At 40.6% G+C, this 26,799-nt stretch overlaps 1 protein-coding gene across 3 annotated transcripts in view; it reads left to right on the top strand.

Annotated features, from left to right (window-relative positions):
• Positions 1 to 764: 764 nt before the first annotated feature.
• Positions 765 to 26,799, top strand: part of LOC141798088 (leucine-rich repeat and fibronectin type III domain-containing protein 1-like protein) — a 491,366-nt gene continuing 465,331 nt past the window's right edge. For 2 of the 3 annotated variants that reach the window (XM_074679873.1, XM_074679872.1), the window contains exon 1: positions 766 to 2,078. The gene's annotated coding sequence lies outside the window, so the exon portion shown is untranslated. Of the gene's footprint in view, positions 2,079 to 26,799 lie in introns of all 3 variants that reach the window. The other variant, XM_074679875.1, reaches the window with a different exon arrangement.

The following is a 26,799-nucleotide window of genomic DNA, read 5'->3' as shown; positions in this document are numbered from 1 at the left end:
AGGTACAACGTGAAGATTTTAAGGTTGAGAATGAGGTAGAGATTGAAATTGGAGATTAGGACTGAGAATGAGGTAGAGTATGAGGTTGAGATTTGGAAGAGCATGAGCTTGAGTATAAGGCAGAGAGTGATGTTGAGAATGAGGTAGAGAATAGGGTACAGTATGAGGTTCAGAATGAGGTAAAGTTTGAATTTAGTGAGGTTGGGCATGAGGTTTAGAATAAGCAAGAGCATGGTGTTGAGAATAAGGTTTAGAATGAGGTTGTGAATGAGGTAGAGCATACAGTAGACCATGAGGTTTATACTGAGATTGAGAATGAGAGCGATATTTTTATTAAAAAAAAACAGTGAGGATAGTAAAGCTAGGCTAGTTAGCAGTAGTGGACATTTCCACTGCTACTGGGGCCAACATTTGAGAATGGATAACACCAATAATTGTATTTACATTAACTACATAATTTTGATTAATGAGATGACAGTTCCTGGGTCAAAGAATATTAAATTCTATCTATCTATCTATCTATCTATCTATCTATCTATCTATCTATCTATCTATCTATCTATCTATCTATCTATCTATCTATCTATCTATCTATCTATCTATCTATCTATCTATCTATCTATCTATCTTTCTATCTATCTATCTATCTATCTATCTATCTATCTATCTATCCTGGGTGTGTCTTTTGTCGGAACCCCTCGCGCAGCTTCTCGTGCACACCGCGCGGTCCCCCACCCAGCTTGTCATTCAGCCACGTGCGCTCCTTCTGCCGCCATCCGGCGTAGAGCACGCGCTGGAATCTGCGGCTGGGATTCAAACTTTCACCCTTATTGAAAAGCAGCAGCAGCAGCAGCTTTCATCGAAAGAAGGGATCAGATCGAGAGGGGATGTAGCGGAGGAATTACCCGGACAGGGAGGGAGAGAGAGTGCGCCGTGCCGGAGCCTGGGCGAGGATTACCACAGTCTCCAGCCGCGCGGAGATTTTTCTCTAAAAATAGGCGACTTTGGGCTCAGCCTGCTGCAGGTCCGCCCGCCCCCGCTGAAAGATGTTCACCGAGATGCTGGCTGCTTGAGAGACGAGCCAGGATTCTTCATTTTCCTCCAAACTGCGTCTCTGGAGCCTCTCGGTGGAGGAGCACAGCCGCTTGTCAGTTGTGTAATTTGTTGGTGATCACGAGAGACGGAGCTGGACACCGCCCGGACCCGCTTCAAGGCTGCCGGACCGGGATTAAAGCACCCAGCGGGTGGAAACTGCGCACATAACCGGAATATGTTGGATGGGAATTAAACAGGCCCCACCTGGAGGAATAGCTGCATGTTTTTGGGGGGGACAGACTGGGCGCTCCAAGACCCAAACCTGCTTGGATAAGTGAGAAGGTTATTCGCACTCAAGGACACCCTCTGTGCTGCTGGTGGGTGTAGTTTCTCCGGGTTTGGATGCAGGAAACGCAGGAAGCGTGGATTCTTCTCTCTTTTTTTTTGCGGAATTAAAGGTATTTTCCCTCACAGCGTCACTTTGCTGGGCTTTGGATACCCTCTGGGGACTGCGCTCGAGTGAAACGGCACATTTACATGGATGGCACGAGTGCTTACGTGCTTGTTCATTTAGCGGAGTCACATTAATTGGGCTTTGGGAGGCGGATGGGAGGCTTTGAGGAGTTTTTCCAGCCTTGTCGCTGAGGATCTATGCGTTTGGGTTTGCGTGGTGAGCCCACCGGCACCTGGATTCCCTGCTCACCCCCCTTATTTTTTATCCATCTCCTGCCTGGCTGCGCGCACGTCTGTTCCGGCACTTCTGCTGCTGCTGTCCGGTCCCCCCCTTTACACACACACATCCACACACACACTTCTACACACAGCCTCAGAAAACTACCAAATAGCCTCTCTCTGTGTCTCCCTGCGTGGATGGGAGAGGAGTTGAGATACGGAGCCGGATCGCCCTTCCTGAAAGCTCTACCGGGGCTTTTTCTTGTGATTTAACTCCTCCATCAGTGGACGGATCGGAGGGGAAAGAAGAAAAACAGGATTCTTGGGGAAATAGGCGAAGAGAAGAGGAGTGGAGCTGGAGATCGATGAAGGTAAGACTGATTGATCGGTGGTTAATAATGCAGGGTGTGTGAGATGGCGGACCGAGCTCTGCTATGCAGCTGATTCCTCCTGCCACAGGGATGCCAGGCTCACTGCGGTGCCAACACTAGTTTTATTCTTGGTGCTCAGGAAATGAATCATCGCTGTAATCTGATTAGACTCTGCCATAACCTCGCTGTGGTGTGTTGTGTGTGACTGCTCCTTTTCTGCGCCCGTGTTGGCAGTGGCACCCTCCGTGGACTGTGCCACTCTCACCGCTGACAGAGTCCTCTGTGCTGCTTCACACGGTGAAAGGCTGATTGTTATTTTGGCGTCTCACTCCGGCCAGGGCTGCATGGGAATGTGTGCGTGCAGACTGCGATCAGTGCGCGTGCGCGTACGTGTGGATGCGTTTCGTTCTCGCGCGTGTGAGTGAATGTGTGGGCGCAGCAAGAAGACGCATTTTTTGGGGGAAACCTTCTCTGCGTCTCACTCTCACTCCGCCCGTCTCACTCTCAGTTTCTAAAGCTGCCTCATCATGCCGCTTCACTTGACTGGCGTTACAACCACATCTATTATCCAGGAGCCTGGGAGATGAGAACACAAGAGGAGGAAGGAGGAGAGGGGTCAGAGGAGCAGAAGGAGGAGGAAACTGTCAGGGGGTTGTTTTTATGCCATCTATCTTAAAAATGAATCCAATCTTACATAACTTCACTCAAAGTAAAGAGGCTTTGATTCAGACGTCCGCTACGTTGGACTCACTGATGTTTTACGATTGTACAAACTGTTTGTCCTTGAGAAAACAACACAACTGAACAGGATGGAGATTCTGCCTGGTAACACAAGCCACAGACAGCTCCACACTGTGAGAGCTTCTGCTCCAAAGACAGGATGGTGTAAAAATATCTCCGCAGACATCTGACAGAGCTGCCTGGAGCTCAGAGAGGGATTCAGAGAGACCAGTGCAGATCTTCAGTGGAGGATAAGACCTAGAGGTTGATCTGCAGAGTGGTGAAGATGCCAGCTGCAAAACTTTGGTTTGGTTGAGGAAGAGTGGGACTAGACTGGAGCTGTACTCTAAAAATCAAAGACAGCTCCAACGTGGTTTTGTTGCAGCTTGCTTGGATTCATTTAAAGAGCTACCAGTGCTTTTTAAACATTAAAGCAGAGGGTAAATGTAATTTCAGGATCATGGCAAGACTAGACATGGTATCCACTCTTCAAAACTCTGGTTTCAGGACCAAGGAGAGCTCCAACATCCTGCACACTCAACAATCTGAGCTCCAGTGCAGTGATGGTGACACCAACAGGCTCAGGTTTCAGGACCATGGAGAGCTCCTCTGTAGACGCACTAGTTTTCATTCAGCTGAGCATCCACAACATTTTGAGCTCTGGTTTCAGTACCATGGATAACTCCTGCACAGTTTTCCTAATATGCTTAGAGTTGTTGCTGCTGTTAATGCAACTGTTTTAGGATGAAATGCAAAAGTATTGTTGCATTTCAGCCTCTCGATTACCCTAACCCTAACCCTCCCATTTGGGTTTTGTGCAACTTTCACAGATTTAGTCTCAGGATCACAGAGAGATGAAATGTGGTTTTGTTGAGCTTTGACTGATACTTCACCTCAGTTTGACTAGGACAAAGAAATCTAGTCTTAGTGGTACGATTTCAGCACTTTAAGAAGTTTCAGTCTCATTTCTCTATTGATGGCTGCTGTATTACACCACAAGAGTCTCTGAGGCAACTCACCCATTGCTTTGGGCGACACATCTCACATCAGCAGACATTTGAATGGCTTTAGGGTTATGAAAAACAAAAGAAGCCTCATTAAAACTACTCAAGCATCGTTAGATAATGAAACTTTATAACTCTGCTAAAAGTCAACTTGGAAAACTTGCGACCATTTGGGTAAAAACATCATCCATGGGTCCAAGGTTCTGCAACCTCAAAAAAATACTTGAATTTTTTGCAAATTTACAAATTTAGCATTTTTTTTTCCATTTTTGCAACATTTTTGAAAACATACATTTAATTACATTTTTGGATTTCACTATTGTTTTGAAAGTTTTGCCATTTTTTTTATTAATTTATGAATATTTTGAATTTTTTGGAATACTTTAAATAAGTTTCAAAATATATTTTTCAACTTTTTGCAATTTTTTAAAAAAATGTAAACATTTTTTAATGGTTTTTTTTTTTGCAAATTTATAAAAGTTTTTTTTTTTTCTGGAAATTGACCAGTGTGCGGAATTTTTCTTTTTCTTCAAACAAATTTTGACTTTTTTGTCTTTATCCAACACACTTGCCTGATAATTGGATGTGTGAAGATCTTTGATGTTTCTGTTTCAAATTAATTAGAAATCAAAAACCTGAGACATTACATGTAAAATTTCATAATGGAAAAAAAAAAACAATAGACAAAATTGAATTTCAAATTTTTTGATTTTGATTTTTTGGCATTTTTAAAAGTTTTTTTTTCTAAATTGTTTGAAATTTTAGCAAAGTTTGAATTAAATGGAAATTCATTTTTGACATTTCGACATTTTATGTACATTTCAAAATTGTTTAACTTTTTTGCAAATTTTTAAAATTAAAATAATAATAATAATAAAAGTAAATTTTTGGCTGTTAAAACTTTGTGGAAAGTTTTGGTTTTTTAAAATCTTAAATTTTTTTTTTTTTTTTTGCAATGTTTAACATTTCAAAGAAAAAAAAACCCACACACCTTTGTTCTAGATAATTATTCCTTAGATTTTAACTCTGAGTTGAATTTCATACACCCTGTAGTCTTTATTTTGAAGATAAAGTAGATTTTGTGGCTCCTGAATGACTTTAATCCAGGTGAGCTCAGGTAAAATTGGTCCTATGAGATGTGGAGAGCAGATCTACTTTAGAAATCATAGCGAGCTGGACCACAGGACCAGGTCATGCTTCTTGGAGGCGGTCTGAGAGCTCTGATAGAAACTGATCCCAGGACCATGGAGAGCCCTGACAGACTGATCCTCAGATCCTCCTCCATGTTGTTTGCTGTTTGAGATGATGAGCGCAGTAAGAGTGCGACACTCTCACAGCCCCCAGCTCGTCTTTACAAAGCGTCTGAACAAAGGAACAAAAGGTGCAGTCACAGATCTATTAAAGCTTCATCATGCAGCAAATAAAGTGTTAGGCTGTGTTTTCTGTGCGCCTGAACAACAGAGCCGGCTTTAATGGTCTGCGTGTCGAGGCGCAGAGAGGCTGAACAGATGCAGACAAAGCAAGAGGTCTTAATCAGTCAGCAGTGTTTGCCTTTTCCTGCCACATCAGATGAAACCAGCTCGCAGGCACGAGGCTGATGTAGAGGAGCAGACAGCGTTCAAGGATCAACCTGCAGCGTAGTGAACATCCTGCCTGCTGAGGTGTCACTGAGCAAACACTGGATCCCTCCACAGTTAGAGACTCTATCCACGGCTGACGACGACCTCTGGCCCCCTGCTGTGGGAAGGATTAATACAGAGGAGCATAAACGTGGTGAAATCAATAAGATATGTAACAGTATTACTGTGCTTTCAGTTTGTCAATACTCCCCCTGAACTCTCTCTATTATTAGCCATGAAAATAGACGTTCAGAGGATCCAGGGGGATTTAGATCCTCATGAAAACACGAGCTAACGCTGGTTAGCGCAGCTGCTAAGAGCTGATGATAAATCACGTCCTGCTTCAGGATTAACCAATAACTTATTGAACTCATGGAGGAATCACCTGATGTTTCCTTTCCCAGTTTAATGCTGCTGTTTGACAAATGCTACTACTTAGAGGCTAACTGCAAATCTGAAGCAGTGTTTTCCAGTGGGCAGTGCATTGAAAGCCTCAAAGGTCAATAGTCGAGGTCGATAACTTAGAAAATGTACTCTTGGTGTTGTGAATGCTGCAGAAACTGCTGTAGAAACTGCTGCGTGCTGCCAAAGTGGTTTGCTCTCGTCTATTAATTTACTGCTTTCCTGTTTGATTGTGTTTTCATCTTCCTCTTGTTGTAAATTCACCACAGCTTGCAGTGATTTGTCTCATGCTGTCTAATGCTGTACATTACTTGAGTAGTTTTTAAGAGGATCTAAACTTTAGTTGAGCTTCTATATTCATTGCAACTTTCACTTTTACTTCACTACATTTACATTGCCACCATCGTAACTTGCTCCCCCAAAAAATACAGCGTAATGGAAGCAACCTCGTCCCCTGGTGATAGTAGAGACACCTCCACCACCACCTGCTAGCTTAGCCTCAGAAGAAGACTAATTCCTGTCATCATATCTAAAAAAATAATTTCACTTTTGCCGGGATTGCAGGTTCATCCGACACGACAAAGTGCTTCCTGTGATTGCTGAAAAACAACAAAATATTGGTGTTCTAAAACTCACCGTTGTTGAAAAAACTAAACTTTACAGTTTCCCGTACGTTAGAGAGGTAGTGTCTAGACCAGGGGTCTGCATCCTTGGATTGAAGTCATTCTGGAGCCAGGAAATCTACTTTATCTTCACAATAAAGACAAAAACAAAAATATAAAATTCTACACAGTTAAAATGTAAATAATGATGATTGAAACAAGAAGTTTTGTTTCAATTCATTAAACTGCAAGTGTGATGTCTTAGTTTGACATTTTCAATCAATTTGCGATAATCAAAAAAAAAATGTAAAAATTGTTAAAATAAAAAAATATATACATGGAACTTAAAATAGAAAAAAAAAATGCAAAATTGGAAAAATTAGCAAAAAGAAACAAAAGCTAGTTTTGAAAAAAAAAAGAAAATTCTAAAATTTGCAAATATTTCAAAACAATTTGGAATTTTACTAATTTGATATATTTGGAAAAAAATAAATAAAAAAAAATTGCAAAAAATATTTAAAAAAATCACAAAAGTAGAAAAGAAAAACAATTAAAAATTCAGATTTTTTAAAAATATTTTTCAAAAATTAATGAAATAAAAAAAAAATGCATTTTTTAAAATGTTTGAAGTAAAAACAAAAAAAAAGCCAGCACATTTGCAGTTAAATTAACTATGTCAATATTTTAATCATCAATACCCTCTGTAAGAAAAATAACAATTTTTTATCTCAATAATACTTTTTAAAGTTACAAGGAGCCACTGTAGAGGAGTTAAAGAGCTGCAGGTTGAAGACCCCTGGTCTATATAATTAAATATCTGACTCCACAGAACACTAATTACCTTTTGCCATTTTCCTATGTTATCATTGAGGGGAAGAGAAGGATGACCAGGAATCCTTTAGGTCTCAGTTACTCCAAGATTTATTGATTACAATGAGTCAAGAACGTGCGACAGAGTCTCTGGGTTGGTGATTAGAGTTCCTTAATCAACAAACAGCATGTCAGTGAAAGCAGATGTGAATCAGAATAAGCCCTCGTCATTAAACTGTGATGTTTGAGAACCAAAAACTCTGTTTTGTCAACGTTCCTCCTTCCTCAGAAAGCTCCAGAAAAAAGCCCGTCTGCCACAGAATCTATTTAAATACAAGTGCAAATGTGATTCATGACAAAAGCTCTGGAAACTAAAGGATCAGAGTTACAGTGGTTGAAGAATCAGAGAAGAATAATGTCGACTGCAGATGGAAAATAAAACCTCAAGTGGTGCCAGATTCATACCACCAGCTGTGAAAGCTACAAGACCGAAGGTGGAAAAGCTGAAACGTGTTGACAGATTTATGTCCTGGATTGTGATTGACTGGACACAAAGTTATCATCTGTTCAGTAAAAGCCTGAAATAGTCAATCAAGGAGAGTTAATTGACTGAAAAATAAGACAAAACTGATAATAAATTTCAGTTTTTTTAAATGTAGGTGATTCTCTTTCAAATTTACTTCTCTCACTTTTTGCTGGTGCTTCTGTCAAGACAATTCACTCCCCTGCCCACCAAAAAAACTCTCCTCCAAGTTGCTTACATGCAGTATCTCATCAGTCGCAGGATTGCAAATCCAGATATTAAAAATCCAGCTGAAGGGTTTACTGTAATCATTTTACTGGTGTCATTTTATATATGAAAGGGTTAAATCATTTTTTTCCATTTTTTTAAAAATTAGAAATACTTAAAAATCTTTATTTTCATTATTATTATTATTATTATTATTATTATTATTATTATTATTATTATCATTATCATTATCATTATTGTTATTATGATTATTATTATTATTATTATTATTATTATTATTATTATTATTATTATTATCATTATTATTATTATTAGTGGTAGTTAATTTTTTTTTTTTCTTCATTTCATTTTCTTAGCTTTTCACTCTATTTATATATTTATTTATTTCTTTATTTTATTTCTTTCTGTCTTTCTTTCTTTCTTTCTTTCTTTATTTATTTATTGATTGATTAATTGATTTTTTTTTATTTTATTTCAGCTAAAAATGTATATGTATGCCTCTAAACTCAAAGGCAAAAATTAAATAAAAAGACTGGAATAAATAGATTAATAAATAAATTAATAAATAAATAAATTAATAAATAAATAAAGAAATAAAAAACAAACAAACAAAAGAATAGCTCAGAAGTATTGCGATATTGGTTTCAGGCCATATCGTGCAGCTCTAAGCCACAGGAAGTTTTTGGCTCAGGGAAAAGTTGAACAGGAACTAAAAGTTCCTCTAAACCAAACTCAGAAAGTTTTATCTTCTCTGTGGCTTTGTTAAAGTTTTGAAACTGGAAGTATCTCCAAAGCTGACGTGTTATCGTAAGAAGTGATCAGAAACAGAGTAAAAATAACCCGCTGCTGCGTCTGAAGTCTATTTCTGGACTCAGCTGTGTAACACGCTCCTTGAAAGTCATCCAGACTTTATGTTTCACTGGCAGCTTCAAAGTCTGGTTACTTTTCTGGCTCTTTGGCCACGGTCCAGCCCGTCTACGATTGGACGTCTCTCTTCTCAAATGTGCTTGCCAGCTGAAAAACAAAAACAGGCTCCGTTTCTTTTTTAAAGCTCTGAAAAGAAAAAAAGGAAAAGTTTTTCCCTTGGGAATTAGGTTATGTTTTGATCTTTGCAAGCTGTCACACAGAGCTGCTTCCTTTCCTTTTCATTTGACGATGAGCTCTCAGCGACTTGTTACTCCTAAAGGGCTGTTACGTAAAACAACCCCCGATCTCTCTGTGGTGACAGATCAGCAGCTGGGAGCTCACCATAAATATCCAGATCATAATGTATGATTTAAACTCCAGTGGGAACTCTGCATCCTGTCTGGTCAAAGAATTAATCTGCGGTTTAATCCGCCTGCTTCGAGCTATACCCCAATCCCTCCATCCATTCACCCATCTGCTCCTCCGTCCATCTGTCCGTCCGTACAACCAGACGGCTCGCCTTTCCTTAAGTGCATCCACGTTGGCGGCTTCTCTCCACATTTCCAGACAGATTTGTTGCAATTAAAAGCACGACGACGAGCTCTTCCTCACCGGTGCATGTCATTTCCTCCCCGTGCAGATCGCAGGAGGCGTTTCCTTTATCGTTTCTGTCTCCAGTCAGCCGCAGTGTGCCAACAAAGCAAGAAAACTAACAGCTCTGCTTTTACAGCTGCAGGAAATAAGAGCTTAAAATGACTGTAATTTAGACCAACTCTCCCCTAAAGCTGAGGAAAGTCTGCGCCGTGTATTTATCTTAATTCTTCCCACTTCTTAAAGGATTCCTCCAGAGCCGGTCCCTGCTTCCTGTGTGATGAAGTGTCCCTGTTTGGGTTCTTCAGACCCAGTGTTGGGTTTACTTATTGATTTCCTGTCTGGTGTGAATGCTCGCAGTTATCCCGTGGTTATGATCCAGTGTTGTAATAACCCCAGCCTCCCCCACATCCAGGCTCCCATTACCGCGGGAACGTGTTAATTTATTTATTCTCCGTCTCGTTCTCACCTCTCCTCCTCCCTCTTTCCCTCTCAGGTTTATTTTGGTGCATTCTTTCTGTGATAAAGGCTTTTTCTGAATAGACGCCCACAGTGTGACCTACTTCCTGCCCATATAAGGTGCTGCGGCGCCTTTGTCGGATAAATTGAGAAATTAACGGCGATGTTAAAAATAATCGCCTGTAGCGGTGCCAGAGACACAGACACTTTGTGCTTTTGACAGGATCAGTGTTTCTGTACTCGTCGAGGTGTTTGTGAAGTTAATTAAAAGTCATGTGATCCTCCGTGTTGTAGCAGCGAGAGGATGAGTCAGCATCTTTTTGTTCGCAGTGATTGAGACAAAAACTCAGGAACACGGTGAAACGTTTGAGGCTCTTTGTTAAAGTAGTTACTGCTGTAATGAAAGGATTAGATCAAGGCTCCGAGTTTTTATTTTTCTTCCAGAGGGTATTGATGATTAAAGACACTGACACTAAATAAAATCCTGTGTTAACATTTAGTTGAACTAAATCTTCATCCCATCTGTCAATAAAGCCTGCCACCGCTCTACTTCACCTCCTACAACATCAACAGCCCACCAACTTTCCATGCACCTGTGGCTAACCTCAAGTTTTACAGCCCTGGGAAGATAACTACATCTACAAAAAGACTCATCTGGAAGAAAATACTGATTTTAATTCTGTGTGGATGGATTCATTTAACTGACAACGTGCTGGATTAATATACATGATTGATCTGTGGCAAAACATTAGTAAACAACAAACAACTTAAAAGCTGAGCGGTAGTATCAATAAATCTTTTTAAATTTAAATACTTTTTTTTTTTAATTCCAATTTTTAAGGGGAGATTTTTCGAAATTTGCAAATAATTTTAGTTTTTTATTTGACATTTTTGCAGATTTTTTATTTCAAAAGTTTTCTGAAATTCTTGTATTTTTCACGTCTTCAAAAATTTTGAATTTCATTTTTTTTAATAAAAATTTTACTTAGCATTTTTTTTTTGGCCCATTTATTAAAAATAAATAAATAAATAAATAAAAATCTCAGACATCACATGTACAATTTAAAAAAAAAAAAAAAAAAAATATATATATATATATATATATATATATATATATATATATATATATATATATATATATATATATATATATATATATATATATATATTTCACTAAATTTTGACTTTGACACTACTTTTGCCTGGTGTAATAATTTCCACAGTGGATGAAGTCATTTTTCTCGCTGAGGATAAAACAGTCCGACCTTTGGCGTCCCATCGATCTCCCTGCTGGATGAGAGGATTACTCTCGAGTTTTAAAAACCTCTCGATAATTTGAAAAGCAAGTTAACAGTGTTGACAAAACACCACTTGTGAGCAAAAATCAGTTCAAGCTGAGGTTTTTGTTATCTCACTTATTCCACCAGTGTTGGTTTTCAGGAGTCTGTGGATTCAGTTCATTGAGTTTTGAGCTGCATCGTCTAAATAAGACGGTGAAACATCTCTTTAGATTTCACCTCAGTCACATCCTCAAACCACCTTCTTTTTTCTTTCTGTTTTTTTTTTTATTAATTACTTTTTTTTAAACAGATTTTTTAGTTCAAGATTTTTTCACATCTGAAATTTGATATTTTAGCTATAGATTGAATATAATATCTACAGAAAAAAGGGCAAAAACATCACACCAGGCGAACATAAGGAAGGAGTAACAAGATGTGGAATGACAAGATAAAAGTAAGAAAAAAAAAGTTAAACAAATTGAGCAAATTATTTAGTAAAGGTGGAAATAAAAAGGTGTGGAACAACAAGATAAAAGTAAAAAATGAAATAAAATAAACAAAAAAAACGATAAAAAAAATAATTTAGAGCATAAAAACGAAGAAAAACCCTAGAACGGGTAAAAAAAAAGAGTATTAACAAACATATGAAAGTGAAATTAATTGATAAATTTCGGTCTCTGTCTGAAACTCTTTGTTTGAGCTTCTGCCTTTTTAAAGTCCCTTTTTCAAAAAGTGGTCCAGTACGGATCAGTAAGCTGGAAATACAGTGACCACTGTCGCACAGGAAGTGACAATTGTTTCGACCAATCAGCAGACTGCAGTGTTTCTAGATCCACCTTCTGGGGTGGGACTGGTACAGTCTAGCACCCCAACAGGAGGGAACCAAAAAGGGGGACGGTACGGGTCGGTGATTTGGGACCTGTCCTGGTTTTGGTCAAAAGAAACGCCATGACTGAGACTAACCCTTGGTGGAAACAAGGCCCCCTCTCCTCTGATTGGCCAGCTCTCTGGTGGCATGGCGGGGACTGAGCAATGAGTAGACCTCTGTGTTTGAGGCTCATTCCTCCAACGTGTCATAAACCACTCGGAAATCCTTAGTGGACTTCATCATTTCAGCAAGTCTGGTGCAGATCTGGATGATCTGTGTCATTAAAATGTTCATGTGTTTTCTACGATCAACCGAGATCAAAACTAGGCCTCACATCGCTCGCCTTACATAATCCAGACCCCAGGGTCTAACATCAGGAGTGGGATGAAAAACATGCCCCACACATTTTATATTTCTGTCTTTCCTCTGTGACTTCATGATGTGATTTCATGATTTCGAAGCGCCGTAAAGATCCTTCCTGAGTTAAATTAAAAGCATTGAGCTGATAACTCTGGAGTGTGACGAGGAGCTGGTTTCTCACCCTCTCCTCCCTCCTCTCTCCTCACCTGCAGGGTGAGGCTTCACGTGTGATTTGACGGCCGAGGGATTAATGAGAAAATGTAAAAACCCGTCAGGTTGAAATTGAATATGAAGCGGCGTGGAGCAGACCCCCTGAGAGCTGACAGCGCGAGGACACATGACCAGCGTAAACTCAGGTATCTGCACCTCCTCACAGCTCCTCACAGCTCCTCACAGCTCCTCACAGCTCCTCACAGCTCCCTGTCTGCTCCTCCTCCCCTCTCTGTATCTCCTCTGTTCCTCCTTCTTCCTTTGTTCCTCTACACCGCCATCCCTCGCTCCGTCTTCTCTTTTTCTACTTGAAGGTCACGTCTGACAGCGCGCTGATGGATGCTGTGGCGTGATTTAAGAGTTCTGGACGCAATAACACAGAGCGTGTGTGTGTGTGTGTGAGTGTGTACGTGGTTGTAATGAGAATTTAAATGAAAATTAATGACACAGTAGCTCATTGTGTTGTTTGTGTCCTCGACAATTAAAGAATCAAACCCAGCTTCATTCATTTATTCACTAATGGAGCAAAATAAAAATGACAAAATAATCCTGATGATGGATTCATCCTCAGTCGTTTTTCTTTCTTCTGATGATCCACTGTAGGTTTTTTTGTTTTCTATCTGTAAACAAGTTTCAATCAGCGCTCAGAGTCTTCACAATCAGGATAGAGGTCTCAGGACTCACTTCCTGTCCCTGAAAGTTGCCTCAGACACTGACCCAGAAACACAAACAACAACAGAGAGTCTTCAATCTTTTCACCTGCAGGTCAAACAGTTCACCCCCTCTGCCCTACCACTATCTGTAGCAGCTAATGCTAATGCTAACGTTGTTTTAATGAACTCCTCGTGGTTTTCAAACGGGGTGACGATTTAATAAAAAAATAAACTTGTTTCCCTCACCTGCTGGCTTGGCTTCTCCTCCACCATGCTGATCTGTTTACATGTGACGCATACAGCCCCACAGCCCAGGTAATCTACCCTCCAGTCCAGTAGGTGGCGGTAATGCACCTTCAGCTAGTTGCCAACAGCTAAATAATCTGACAAAAAGGAAGAAGACAAATAAAATGGAGACAAGCTAAGACAGTAATGACGCAGCACAGTGCATCAATTATGGGAAAACGCTGTAGACGCTTTTACTAATTAATTTTTGTCTATCTTATCAAGTCATCATTGCAGCCCTAATTTGGACATATGTGAAAAGTGGGCACAGGAAGACAGACAATAAACACTTTGTCTGCTTGGTAGTCAGTCTTTGTTTTTGTCGGTGGAGTATAAATGTGAAGACGTGATTAGGGCTGAACGATTTGAAGAAAAGATTGAATTGCGATTTTTCTGGCAGATATTGTGATTTCAATTCGATTCACGATTTTCTTCAAATCAAGCTTTGGGATATTCACATGTAGGGCTGAACGATTTTAGGAAAAGATCTAATTTTTCTGGCAGATATTGCAATTCACGATTTTTTAATCATCAATAGTGATGATAAATAATCTGTTTTCATCAACTTCTACTCCTAAACAGAGGCTTTGTGTTGTTGACCTGCTTACCAGCACTTCTAACATATAGATTGTCTACAAATTTGTAAAACAGAATGTGTATAATACTTGACACAACAGATCCTGAGTCAGTCAGGAGCCCTGCAAAAAATTGCTGCTTTGGCGATCTCAAAATTGCATTGTCTAGAATTGCTATTTCAATCTGAAAACGATAAATTGTTCAGCCCTAGACGTGATGCATTCTGCGAAATATGCTCACTGAACACATGTTAGAGGGAAGCAATGAAAATCAAGGACAGTTTGGAGTAAATTCACTTTGGTTTTGCTTGAAAAAAGCAGCTTGTTGGTGGTTTGATCTCATCTTTAGAGCTGTTTGCGGAGAGAGATGTCGCCTCTGGAGCTGACGGTGGAAATGAATGGGAAATATTTGGTATTAATTAACATTTTAAATCTTCTGAAGCTTATAAAATCAGTGCGTTGTGTCCTTGATGATGTGCTGCAGCGTGGCAGCGTTTTCTTCACCTCCTGATGTCGTCCTGTTCATCTGTCGGGTTGTGTTACGGCTCTGCTGCCGGCCTGCTCCTGCTCCTGAATCATGTGGCGTCTCCCAAAGGCTGAAATCCGTGTGTGAATATGTGTGTGTGTGTGTGTGTGTGTGTGTGACAGTCCCCTTGGAGATTAAAAGACTTGGGATTTTACAGGCAGAAGTAGAGGAGCAGAGCAGAGCTGTGAGTGAGAGGCAGAGGCAGATGGAGGTTGCTGTAAGGTGAAGCCTCTGTAGATTTACCCTCCATTTCACTGTCCATCAAACAGTGTGAGTGCTCTCTGACTCACACACACACACACACACACACACACACACACACACTCACACACACATGGAGCAGAGTGGTAAATCAGAGCTCTGTGTTCCTGTGAAGCTCATCTGCCTCCTCGTCTCCTCCCCGGCTCTCTGCGTCTCCTTTCTTCTGTCTTTCAGCTCAGACTCATGAAAAACATGTTTACCTCCAATTAAAGCTCCGGTGTTTACAGAACGGATCCTCACAGACCTCCAGGAAGGGGGTCTTCAATGGTCCAGCCTTTCCTCGCAGACGTTGACTCATCATCTCTGACATTTGCAGCATGAGAAACTGGCTCCGCCCTCCACGCTGCGGCTTTGTTGTTTCTACTTTATTGTTTGCTACGATGGAGAAACTCAGGAAACACTTCAAACAGCTGAGAAACCCTGAGTGTGTGCGTTGTATAAAAGGGTATTGTGCTGTTTCTGTCTTTATTCTGTCCCTCTGGGGCCCCCGTAGCAGCTTTATATGATCCACAGCTGAAAAATCTTTATTTTCCTCCCCCTGCTGTGTAAGGAAACTCTCATTTCAGCCTCTGACTGAAAGGCTGGCTTACGATACAGGATTCTTCAAACCTCCACAGACGTAGAGAGCACTGTCACTTTTTATTGGAGCGTTGAACGTTGGTTCAGACGTGAGGTGAGAAGTTCATGCTCCAGCTCTAATTACCTGTTGGAAATGTCAACTGTTGTCTCTCTGCTCGTTTACACACTGCCAGGATCAGGTTTTACTGATCCAACCCGTACCAAACTGATCCAAATACAAAGCCAATGCGATAACTTTATTTATTGATATTGAAAACAAAAAAAGGGTGTTGAAAAACACACCCTGAAACTGAAAAAAGAAACACTAGCATTGAAAAGGAATCATAAAAAAATGAAAAAAGCATAAAGTAAGGGTGGGGGAAAAAATCAAAAATCTATGTCATGTTTTTTTTTTTTGACAATACCAAAACTAGGATTTAAATTCTTCATTTCAGTCTTTGTTTATAAACTGGATTGGAAAAAAAGTTACCACTTTTCTCCAGCAGAGGGCAAAATGTTTCTCTCTGACTCACGTGATGAGCATTTTATGGGAAAATATAACTTCTGATATAGTCTGTAGACATTATCATCATCATCATTTAACTTTTTCACACGGTCTGGAAGTAAAAATTGAAAACTAAAAAGAAAATAGCAAAAATCATAAATATCAAAGAATCGCAATTCAAATCGGATAAGCACCCCAAGAATTGTAAAAGGAAAAAAAATAATTTCATGTATGTTTTATGTCTATTCTTTTATCTCATATCGAATTGATTAATTAATTAATTAATTAATTTATGTATTTATTCTCCTGTACAGCACTTTGTTTCAACTATGGTTGTTTTTTTTAAAGTGCTCAAAAAATAAAGTTGGATTGGATTGGATAAAATCACGAGAAAAGCATATTGTCGCAGGCCTAGCATCAAAAATAAAATGGCATTGATTACTTTTTGCTGAGGTCAAGAACACAGACATCAAATGTTATATTTAGGGGGATCAATAATTATTTGGTTGATAATTAAAGATATATTTCAGGAAATAACTTTTCCTCGATAGAATTATAAGACATGATTGATAAAATTTCGATTGAGTTAAGCAGAGTGATTTATCAAACCTGAAACAGTGTCTATATTTAGCACGTTTGATAGGCAGGCGCAAACCGGCACAGTGTCACACACAAACAGCTGAGGTTATTGTGGTGTGGAGGTGATAAGAAAGATGAGAGAGAGAATCTCCCTTGTGCATATCAACACAGTTAGACTGTCAGAAATAAAAACAGTGGAGACATATCATCTGTCAAAAAACACAACTTCTGCGCTTTGATTTTTTAAAACCGGAGCTTTGTGTTTTCGCCGGCTGCGCTGGTCTCCTAACCTTGCAGAGCAGACGGACCTGCCTAATTCAGTTTCTGAACTCCTGCAGGTCCATCTTGCCAGACTCCATTGACCAACGAATTCACTCGGCTAAATTCTGACCGGCCCAATCAGGAAAGAGAGGCGGGAGCTGTGGGAGCAGACGTGACGTCAGCAGACTTTCGTTCTTGTCAGCGTTCCTTTGATTCTGAAGTTAAATTTATAAAAACGGAAGCTGTCGTCTGACGCCTTTTTCACAGCTGTTTCTCATAATTCAGTAGTTGTTCATCTATTGTTTCTTAGAAGCACCGGCTCACATAAGCTACGTCATACCGTGGCTTGATGTGGATTGGTCTGTGGTGAGTGTGTTAATCAGAACGGTCGTCCAATCACCAGCTGCGGATTTTTTTAAAGTCCCGCCTCTGAAAACAAACCCGAAGATCTGCTACTCAGATGGACTAGTAAAAGTGGCGGATAGATGAAACTGTTTGTCTGGCGTGTCAGGTTACTGGTCTCCACCTGTGCGCTATGAACTTTTATCTCCTACGCTCTCCGGAGAGCACAGGAGATGAACCTCCCTCTTCATTTGCCGGCGGCCTCAGCTGAAGGACCACTCATTCCTGGAGTGTGTACCTGATTTTAGCTGCTGTCTCTTTAAGGCACCTGGCTCCACATTATCTCTGTTAGGGGCGGAGCTATGGGCAGGCCTGGATGTCTGATGTGTGAAGTCTCATGAAGATGGAACAGACAGATTCAGGAGGTTTGAAAATCTGCACATGCTCAGTCCGAACGTCCAGCGTTGTGACTTTATTTTCATGCGTGAGCAGAAAACTTAAAAAGTATGAAACTGTTTTTCATCCAGACCTCAAAATATGAAAACAGATCAACCCCTGACCTCCTCTCCTCCTCTCCTCTCCTCCTCTCCTCCTCTCCTCCTCGTCAGGCCTCAGCAGGTGTGAAACTACACGCTGGATACAAACCTAAAAATACCCCAGAGACAGTTTCCTTCTGTCTCCATCTGTCTCCTCCTATCTGTCCCTGTCTCTCCTCCTCCTCCTCCTCTTCCTCCTCCTCGTGTCTCGCTCCTGTCTGCAGCCTTAATGTAAACACAGCCTGTGATTCAGCTCTGCTGCAGCTCGGCCTCCTGCAGGGACGGGAAAATAGGAGCTGAACGCACCACTCGCTGGGGTCACCAGCACAACACACAGGATGGAGGGATATCAAAGGGAGGAAGAGGAGGAGGAAGAGGAGGATGAGGAGAGATGAAGAGACGGAGAGATGGAAGCCAATTATGTGGCTCAGCTCAGTGTGAACAGTGGGACGGGGTGCTGTCACACAGAGATAAAAATAGACGCTATCTGTAGGGATGTATATGTGTGTGTTTATGTGTGTGTGTCCGTGTGTGTGTGTGTGTGTGTGTGTGTGTGTGTGTGTGTGTTTCCTCCTGGCACTCTCGAGGCTGTTTGTCGGTTTTGCACACTTGCATGTGCGTGTCATGCTTTATCTACATGCATTAAACTATTTGCTGCTAATTAATTGTGCATTTGGTTTGTGGGCATGTGTGTGTGTTTAAGTGTGTGTGTGTAAGTGTGTGTGTTGCAGTGTGAAGTGGCGGCATCACTCGCTTAATTTACTCACTTCTTACTCCCTTGTTAGGAGGAGAAGAGAAAAGCATCAGCTAGCAAAGTCAGGCTTCAGAAGCAGTGTGTGTGTGTGTGTGTGTGAGTGTGTGTGTAATTCAGTGTGTGTGTGCGTGTGTGTGTGTGTGTGAGGGATACTCGTGTTCCCACAGCTAGTTATGAAATTACTTCTGATGCAGGGAGAATATTTGGGAAAGGAGCAGCGCATGTGGTGCTGGCTAATAAACAGGAGCACACACACACACACACACACACACACACACACACACACACACACACACACACACACACACACACAGCCAGCTGAATGTCACGTTTGATGTAATGAGTTTCATGGGTGAGTGTCTCCATGTTAGCCTGGGTCATTAAATGGTAATGGTGAGATGAGAGCTAATCCGTCACACACACTCCGACAGCGCTGATGGATAGACGAGGAAGAGGAGGAAGAGGAAGAGGAGGAGGAGGAGGAAGGAGGAAGGCGGCATCAGCTCCCTGAAACTCCTGTGGGTGTGAAACTGTGATTGTGCCGTGATGAGGATTTGTGTGTTTCTATGTAAATCCTCTGAAGCAGAATTGTTGGAGTTACATTAATTCACGCAGAGTCAGCTAAAGTCGGGCGCCTCGCTGACGGGTGGAGGGACGGGCGGAGGCTGCTGGTGTGGTCGTCCAGAGAGGAAACACAAACCTGTCTGAGCTTCTTCAGCAGTCTGTTCAGTCTCTGTCTCCTGGATCCTGTCTGCTCACAGCAGGTGAAGCTCCTCCAATGTGGAGTTGGTGTCTGCTGTTAGCTCTGTTAGCCATGTCTGTGAATAGCATGGTGCTACTCTGCCCTCTGGTATTCCCTCTGTTGCTGGGTTAGCACAGCTAGCTCGTCCATCTTATTGGAGATAGATCTTACGTTCCCAATAACGATGGATGGAAGGACAGGTCCATGTCGTCACTTCTTAGCTCACACCTGAGAACCAGCACGTCGTCCTCACCTTATGGGGAGACATCTGGCCTAGCACCAGTTAGCATTGACAGAACTTTACAAAGATAGACAGCTGTAGGACAATAACAAGGAACAGAACACAAAAAAACTGTAAAATCCAAAGACGCAGTACAACATTTGGGCAGTCATTGCTCTCAGCGTAAGGCATACACCTGTGGAATTCCTTACCATCTGAAATTAAATCTCAAACAGAATTTAAATAGTTCAGTGCAGAAGCTAAACAGTGGCTGAAACAGCAGCAGACATGCGAACACTAATTTCTCACAAGTAACTAACAGTAAACTATTTTAATAATCTTTGATGTTAAATGTAACCTGTCTTTTAGCTCTAATTCACTACAACTGTGTCTATTTATTTATGGTATTTTTTGACTGTATTCACTGTTTAACTCGATTTGTAAAATTGTATCTGTCTTTTGTATAACTCATTGGACTGTAAATCCTGACCGGGGACAAGGACTGCAAATTAGCTGAAGCTAGACGTCTTATATATGTTCACATTTTTCCCAGTGTGGCAATGTGGTATGTATCGTCCCTGTCAAATAAACAAATAAGATAAATAAAAATGCTACAGGCTGCTAACAGCTGATTTCACATGTAAACAATGCAGCCATGGTTACATGTAGGATCTCCAGAAAATACACAGGAGAAAAAGTAGTAAAAATATCATGGACAAACTTTTTGTGTCCTCAGTGATATTTTTACTACTTTTGCTCCTTTGTTTGTCTGGAGATCCTACATGTAATCATGGCTGCATTGTTTACATGTGAAACCAGCTGTTAACAGCCTGTAGCATGTCAGTGCTAACTGGTGCAAGGCCGGATGTTTCCCACAAGGTGAGGAGAGGGACGTGTTGGTTCTCAGGTGTGAGCTAAGAAATGACGACATGGACCTGTCCTTCCATCCATCGTTATTGGGAACGTAAGATCTATCTCCAATAAGATGGACGAGCTAGCTGTGCTAACCCAGAAACAGAGGGAATACCAGAAGGCAGAGTAGCATCATGCTATTAAAAGACATGGCTAACAGAGCTAACACCAGACACCAAGGCCACATGTGAAGAATTTAAGGTTTAAAGTTTTTCTTTGTTTGTTTGGTGGATTTTGTGTGATTTGATAAATTGTCAGATTAGTTGTGTTGTTGGTTTGGGGACCAGAGGGCTGGCTTGTTTTGGTTTCTCTTTTATTGCTTCTTTTTGTTACCAACCTGTCCTCCCAGACGGGTTTTTAACGGTGCCTCAGAGATAAACTGGACGTGGATGTGTGGGTGAACATGTTCGCTAATCGTGAGGAAAAGCTGGTTTCTGAGTCTCCAGGAGCTAAAAGCTGTCGCTGACTGAGACAGAGCTCTTCCCTCGTGCTGACGGGAACGTCCTCTTCTTTCTTTCTGGGTCTGGGTGGACGTGTAATCATCCGCTGTGCTGTGATGTCCTGATGGCAGATGGTGTTGTGGATTTTGTTCAGTGCAGCGTCGCTGTCGTCTCCCTGGTGACTGACGTGACCTCCTCTGCACCAGAGCTGGCATCCACGTTATCAACAGCCCCGGTCATCTGTTTCAGGGAGCTGGCTCGCACTGAGGTACTTTCAGTCTCTGTTCCTGATGAAACTTACTGGAGAGCTCGAGGAAAGCGTATTTCTGCTTCTCATAGAATAGTGTTGAGAAGTGGCCAATTTTTATATCGACCCAAAACAATATCACATAAATCACACACAGTTCCCACAGTTTCTGCAGTGTGGAGTGTTAGAGAAGGCTTGATCGACTGTTTTTACTCAAACTTAATGATGACGTTGGTCATATTAAACACGCTGATGTTGTGATCACATGGGCTCTGCATGCTGCTGGCATGAAATCAAACCTGATGCTCATTTTTTTTTCTTCTTTTTTTCTGATATCAGACCAATATCAATATCAGTATCAGATTCAGACACCCCGACCTGTGAACTTCTTACAATTTTTCTGCAACTATTTCACAACATGCTACACACATGCACAAACCAAATCCTTTTTGCAATTTTTTTAAAAACATGCAGTGGAGAGTGCAGCGTGAGAGCAAACATCCGAGCAGTTTGGGGTTTGGTGACTTTCTCAAGGGCATCTCGGCAGCGCTCGGGAAATGATCCTGGCCTCTCATCAGCCATCAGTCCGATTCCTAATTTTCAAGTCTTTTCCAGAACTTGAACCAGTGATCCTCTGGTTGCCAATCAAGCCATGTCCACACGTAGCCGGGTATTTTCAAAAACGAATATCCCCTTCTCGTTCGTTTTAAAAAATACTTTTGTCCACACCCAACGGGTTAATACGCCAAACCTATAATGGGCAGTGTTTTCCTGACATAAAACCCATGCCAGCCCATCAGAATGAGCCCCCGTCATTCAGCTGTGACGTTGAGAAACGAAAACTCTGTTTACCAGCGTAAACAGAGTTTACCACACGAAACCATGAAACCAGAGTTTTCCAAAATCTTTCTTTGGCCGGAGTTTTTAGAAAACATTGTTTTTAGTGACGTAAAGCTGGAGTTTCGTGTGGACGACAGGCGTAAACATATAAAAATATTTGCAGTTTTCCAAATACCCGGCTACGTGTGGACATGGCCACAGAGTCCTGATGGACTGAGCTACAGCTGGAACCGCTGCTGCTTAAAGTTAGCAGAGCTAGCTCCAGCTGCCATGTCTGTGCTGTGCTTGTTTGCATACTGGTGGTAGAGCGCTGCAGCATCACAGCAATAGCCACTAACCGGAACCATAGTTTTCACTTTTGCATGCAAACACTTTTGTTTTTCTTTTTTTTTCTGAATATTGCTTTCTCTTTTTTTTAAACTATTTGTAAGAAAAAGTCCTTGTAATGTAAAAAGCTACATGGCAAAAAATCTAATTCTGGTTTTGACAGCCTGTGAAATGAAGAACAGTAAAGTAAACAATGTAAACAACTGTAAATGAAAGATGAGAAAAACAATCAACTCAGCATTCAGTATTGCACATAAAACTTTGGCTACGATTTAAAAGTTCTAAAATATTAAACCCAGGAAAATAAAAATAACATTTTAATGCTTTAATAATAAAATACTCAAAATAATAAAATCTGAACTTAATACTTTAAATCCTGAGCCTTGGAGACCAGCGTATTAGTAATTGCAGAAAGCCAGTGGTAGGTTAATAACAGGTGTAAATGGCATTCAGTCAGGGGTAAAGGAGATAAATTAATTATTAGTTTAACTGACAATAAATTAAGCTAGTAGCTAGCAATGATCTGTTTTATCATTTAGACGGCTAAATGTGCACAACCCAACCTTAAACTGAAAATATCTGTACCATCAGCTGCACATAAAACCTTATTTTTTAACACAAAGCTGATCAAATATATTAAAACTAAATTGTTTTTAGTAGTTTTATGTGCTGTTTTCTTTCAAAACTTCTCTCAGAGCAATGTAAACTCTTGTACTAGGAGACTGTAAATTTCACTGAGGAATAAAAAGACATTTATCATCAGATATCTTCCCTGCCCAATGCTCCAGGGATTAAATTTGTCTGCAAAGAAAAAATAAAGATGAGAAGAGCTGCTTCATCTACACAGAGCTCTACCCACAAACTTCTGTTTTCCAATCAGTGTTTAACTCTCAGGTTTTGTTTGATCCATGGGGATTTTAAAGCTGAACAGACTGAAGCGGATGCTGTTACGTCTCTGGTCTCTGACATTAAGGTGACATGTCAGTATTTCCTGTGTACTTCCCTGAACGTTTATCATCCAGCCTTTGCTCTCTGAGCTCGGTAAGAGCTGATTACTCCACCGCTGGTTCACTTCCCCCTGGAGGCCGCCGTAAAACGTGTGCACTTAAGGAACTAAAGGTGTTCCAGATGAAAGCGTCCATTAAAGCGTCCATGAATGCTCTCCTATAATATGAGTCATTATGCTGTTTCAAAGCAAAGACCTACCACTGCTGTTTTGGGTGTGTTAAGCCTCTAAATGACACACATCACATCGTCTGACGCTCAGGCTGGAGGTGAAGACTGGTATTTTCACTGTTGTGCTAAAATAAAGGCTGTATTTGCATGACTGTGTGGCTCCACGGTTGGGTTGAGGGAGAGGTTGGAGAGGTTTAATGGCACTCATCATAATGCCGTCTTTAATCATTCATGATTCACCTTTCCATACACATCACTGCATATTTTAAAGCTCGTTTCATGCTTTAGATCATCCGGCTGCAGGTAGAAGCTTCTTCTTGTGAGTGTGTGTGAACTGTTTTAGAGCTGAGCTGTTATGTTTGAACGTTACACAGAGCTGAATATCTGAAGACCGCGCTCGGTCACGCTATGTGTCATCAGCAGAATGCAAAGTGGCCTCTGATGAGAGGGGACTTTAGATTTAGCAATGCTAAGTTTCCTCTGGAGCAGAGTCTGCAACTTTTACTTTCATAGGAGGCAATTTACCTCAGGTCACTTGGTCCAAAGTCAGTGCTGGGCCACAGAATCTACTTTAGCTTCACAATAAAGACTATACAGTGTATAAAATTCAACACAAAGGTTAAAATCTAGCGAATAATTATCTAAATGAAATGTTTGTAAGTGGATGAAATATCAATTTTTTAATTTTGGAAAAAAATGCATAAATTTAAATAAAATTTTAAATTTGCAAAAAAAATTTGCAAAAAAAAGGTGATTTTTTTATTTTGAAAAAATTGCAAAAAATTTTGTGGAATTTTTGAACTTTAAAAAAAATTGCAAAAAATGTTTGAAAAAATTTTTGAAACTTAAATTTTTTTTTTTGCAAAAATTTATTTCAAATTTTGAAATTTTAAAATCTTAGAAAAACTAAAAAATATTATTTTGCTGTAGTTCCAAAAATTTAAATGAAAAAAACATGCAAAATATAAAAATAAATGTTAAAATTGCAAAAAATTACAAAAATTGCAAAAATTGCAAAAATACAACAAATTAAAATTTCCAAAAAAAATTCAAAAACATTTGAAGAAATATGACTTTAAAAAAATTAGCAAAAAAAATTATAAAATAATGTGAAATTTAAAAAGTTTGTAGAAATTTCAACATTTTTGAAAGCATACTTGAATTTGATCATTTGATACTATTTAGTGTCGATGTCTTAAGTTATCAATACCTTGCACAGGAAAATTAAACATCCTTTTTTCCATCATGATATTTTAAAGTGACAAAGAGTTGCTGCATGCAGTCTAAGAGCTGCATGAGGCTCCAGAGGGAGAGGTTGAGGACCCCTGCTCTAGGGGATGGGGGGTTGACTTTGCTCTGATGCAGATTTCTTTGATAATTCAGGATCGAGAATCACTCCAAAGAGCAAGAGGTTTGAGCAATGGGACAGGTTTTAGTGAATGCCATGCTACTGTTACTGCTTCCAGTTACAGCTACCTGCTGCAGTAAGAGCTGGGTCAGCATCATGAAAACTACCTCTAGAAATCTCTGCTGGTGCTGCCTTTAATGTCTCCACAGCTTCATTTGCTCCTGAACTAATCCTTCCCTGATCTGTAGTTTTCTGGGTTTGGTTTCTTTGCATTAAATTTGTAAGATAGTGATTTTTTAGCCTTTATTCTGTCCCTCTGGAGCGCAGAGTTTCTTAACCTGGTTTGTAGCTCAGAAAATCCCTTAATTCAACCTCTGTGGGAAATGCTTCGTTTTAGCTGCTGTATTTTTTTAGCCTCATTCCCACTGAGTGGTTTTGTGGCGTTTCCTTTCGGGAATAGGTCCCCAAGTTACAGACCCGTACCGTCCCACTTTTTGGTTCCCTTCTGTTGGGGTGCCGGACTAAACCGACCCAGCCCCTGAAGGTGGAGCTAGAGACACTGCAGGCTGCTGATTAGTGGAAAAAATCAGCACTTCCTGTGTGACAGTAGTAATAAAAAACAACAGATAACCCACATGCTAATCACAAAGAAAACAAATTGCTGGATGACTTATATTGTTGCTCTTTGTTTATTGTGACTTGTTCTTCTTCTTTGTTGGATTTGGACGGACAAACAGGATCAGACTCTAACGATCTGGCCCGAACCAAACTGTGTCGATCCGTACCAGACCACTTGGTGGAGACAGGCTTTTTTTTTAACTCAACCTTTACTGAGTTTTGACTTTTTCCACACCATACAGACCCATGGTCACCGTCTTCTTACTGATCCACTTGTAACTTTACAGCGTAGCTAGCACAGGTAGCTAGCATGTTGGTGATGTTTTAAGGATTCTGTCGCCTGGAGTTTTTCAGCCTGTTATAAAAGCTAGTTGGAGGCAGTGCTATGGGCGGACCTTGGTGTTTGAGGCCCCCAATCCAACTGTCCATGAAAAAACTAGGAGATCCTTATGTGATAACCTCATATCTTTATTGAAACAACTGGCAGTTTCCCTGAGGATCCATGAACCTCTGTCTCATCTTGTCGTATTTTCTTTGGTCACCACTAAAGCTGGAGAAAAACAGTCACAGGACGTCTTTGCTGTGACAGCTTCCAGCGTAGAGGTGTTGAATTATAAAGAGAAAGCTCCAAATGACTCTGAAACGTAGTCATCCTCCTGGTAGGAGTTCTCCGTCTTTTGAACATGTGCTCCTCTTTTAACTGTCTGCTTTAAAAACAAGAGAACGGCTCATTATCTCTTCAGTGGAAGGTTCTGGATGAGCGCTCCGCTCCGCTCTGCTTTGCTTCACGCTGCAGGCCTGCCCGTCCATTAGAAACAGGAGCTGGGGAAGAAGGAGTAACATATCGATCATGAAATCATTTCCTCTCCTCCTCCTCCTCCTCCTCCTCGTCTCTTTCCTCTGAAGTCAGGAGGATTTCCCCCGTGGTTCAGCTGATTTGGGCCCAGTTTGGTGTTTGTCAGATCTCTGCTTCAGTGGATGATGTAATCTTCAGGGACGAGGTTAACCAGCGTCTTGTTATCGCAGCTCTGATGAAGAGTTTATTTCAGTTAATCATATTCATGTCACATCCAGACGTAACCCAGTTGACTGTCTGTTCTTATGTGACATAATTACTCTGCCTCCCCTCAGGGATCAATAAATGAAGTCTTATTTGTTTGACGTCTGTGTAAATAAATGATTGGTTGACGCTCATCGTTTAGCTGAAGGTAATTCCTCATTTACATACATTATGACCTCAGTGAAGAGCAAACAGCTTTCAGATTAGGCTTTATCGGCATTCCTGCTTCATTAGAATCTGCAGACGAGACACAGCCTCCGATCTGATGAGCTTCAGACTTAACGAGGATTTCCTCTGCTCAGTGGATGCTCGATTTTATTTTTATTATTTCATAATTATGTTTTTATCATCCCATGTTGCTTTAATACAGCTTT

Source organism: Halichoeres trimaculatus, unplaced genomic scaffold (assembly GCF_033239565.1).
Source record: "Halichoeres trimaculatus isolate MK-OKI-2021-1 unplaced genomic scaffold, fHalTri1.1 fHalTri1_scaffold_9, whole genome shotgun sequence".
Classification (NCBI taxonomy): Eukaryota; Metazoa; Chordata; class Actinopteri; order Labriformes; family Labridae; genus Halichoeres; species Halichoeres trimaculatus.
Note: the sequence above shows the minus strand (reverse complement) of the source record. Positions and strands in the feature narration are given on the sequence as shown.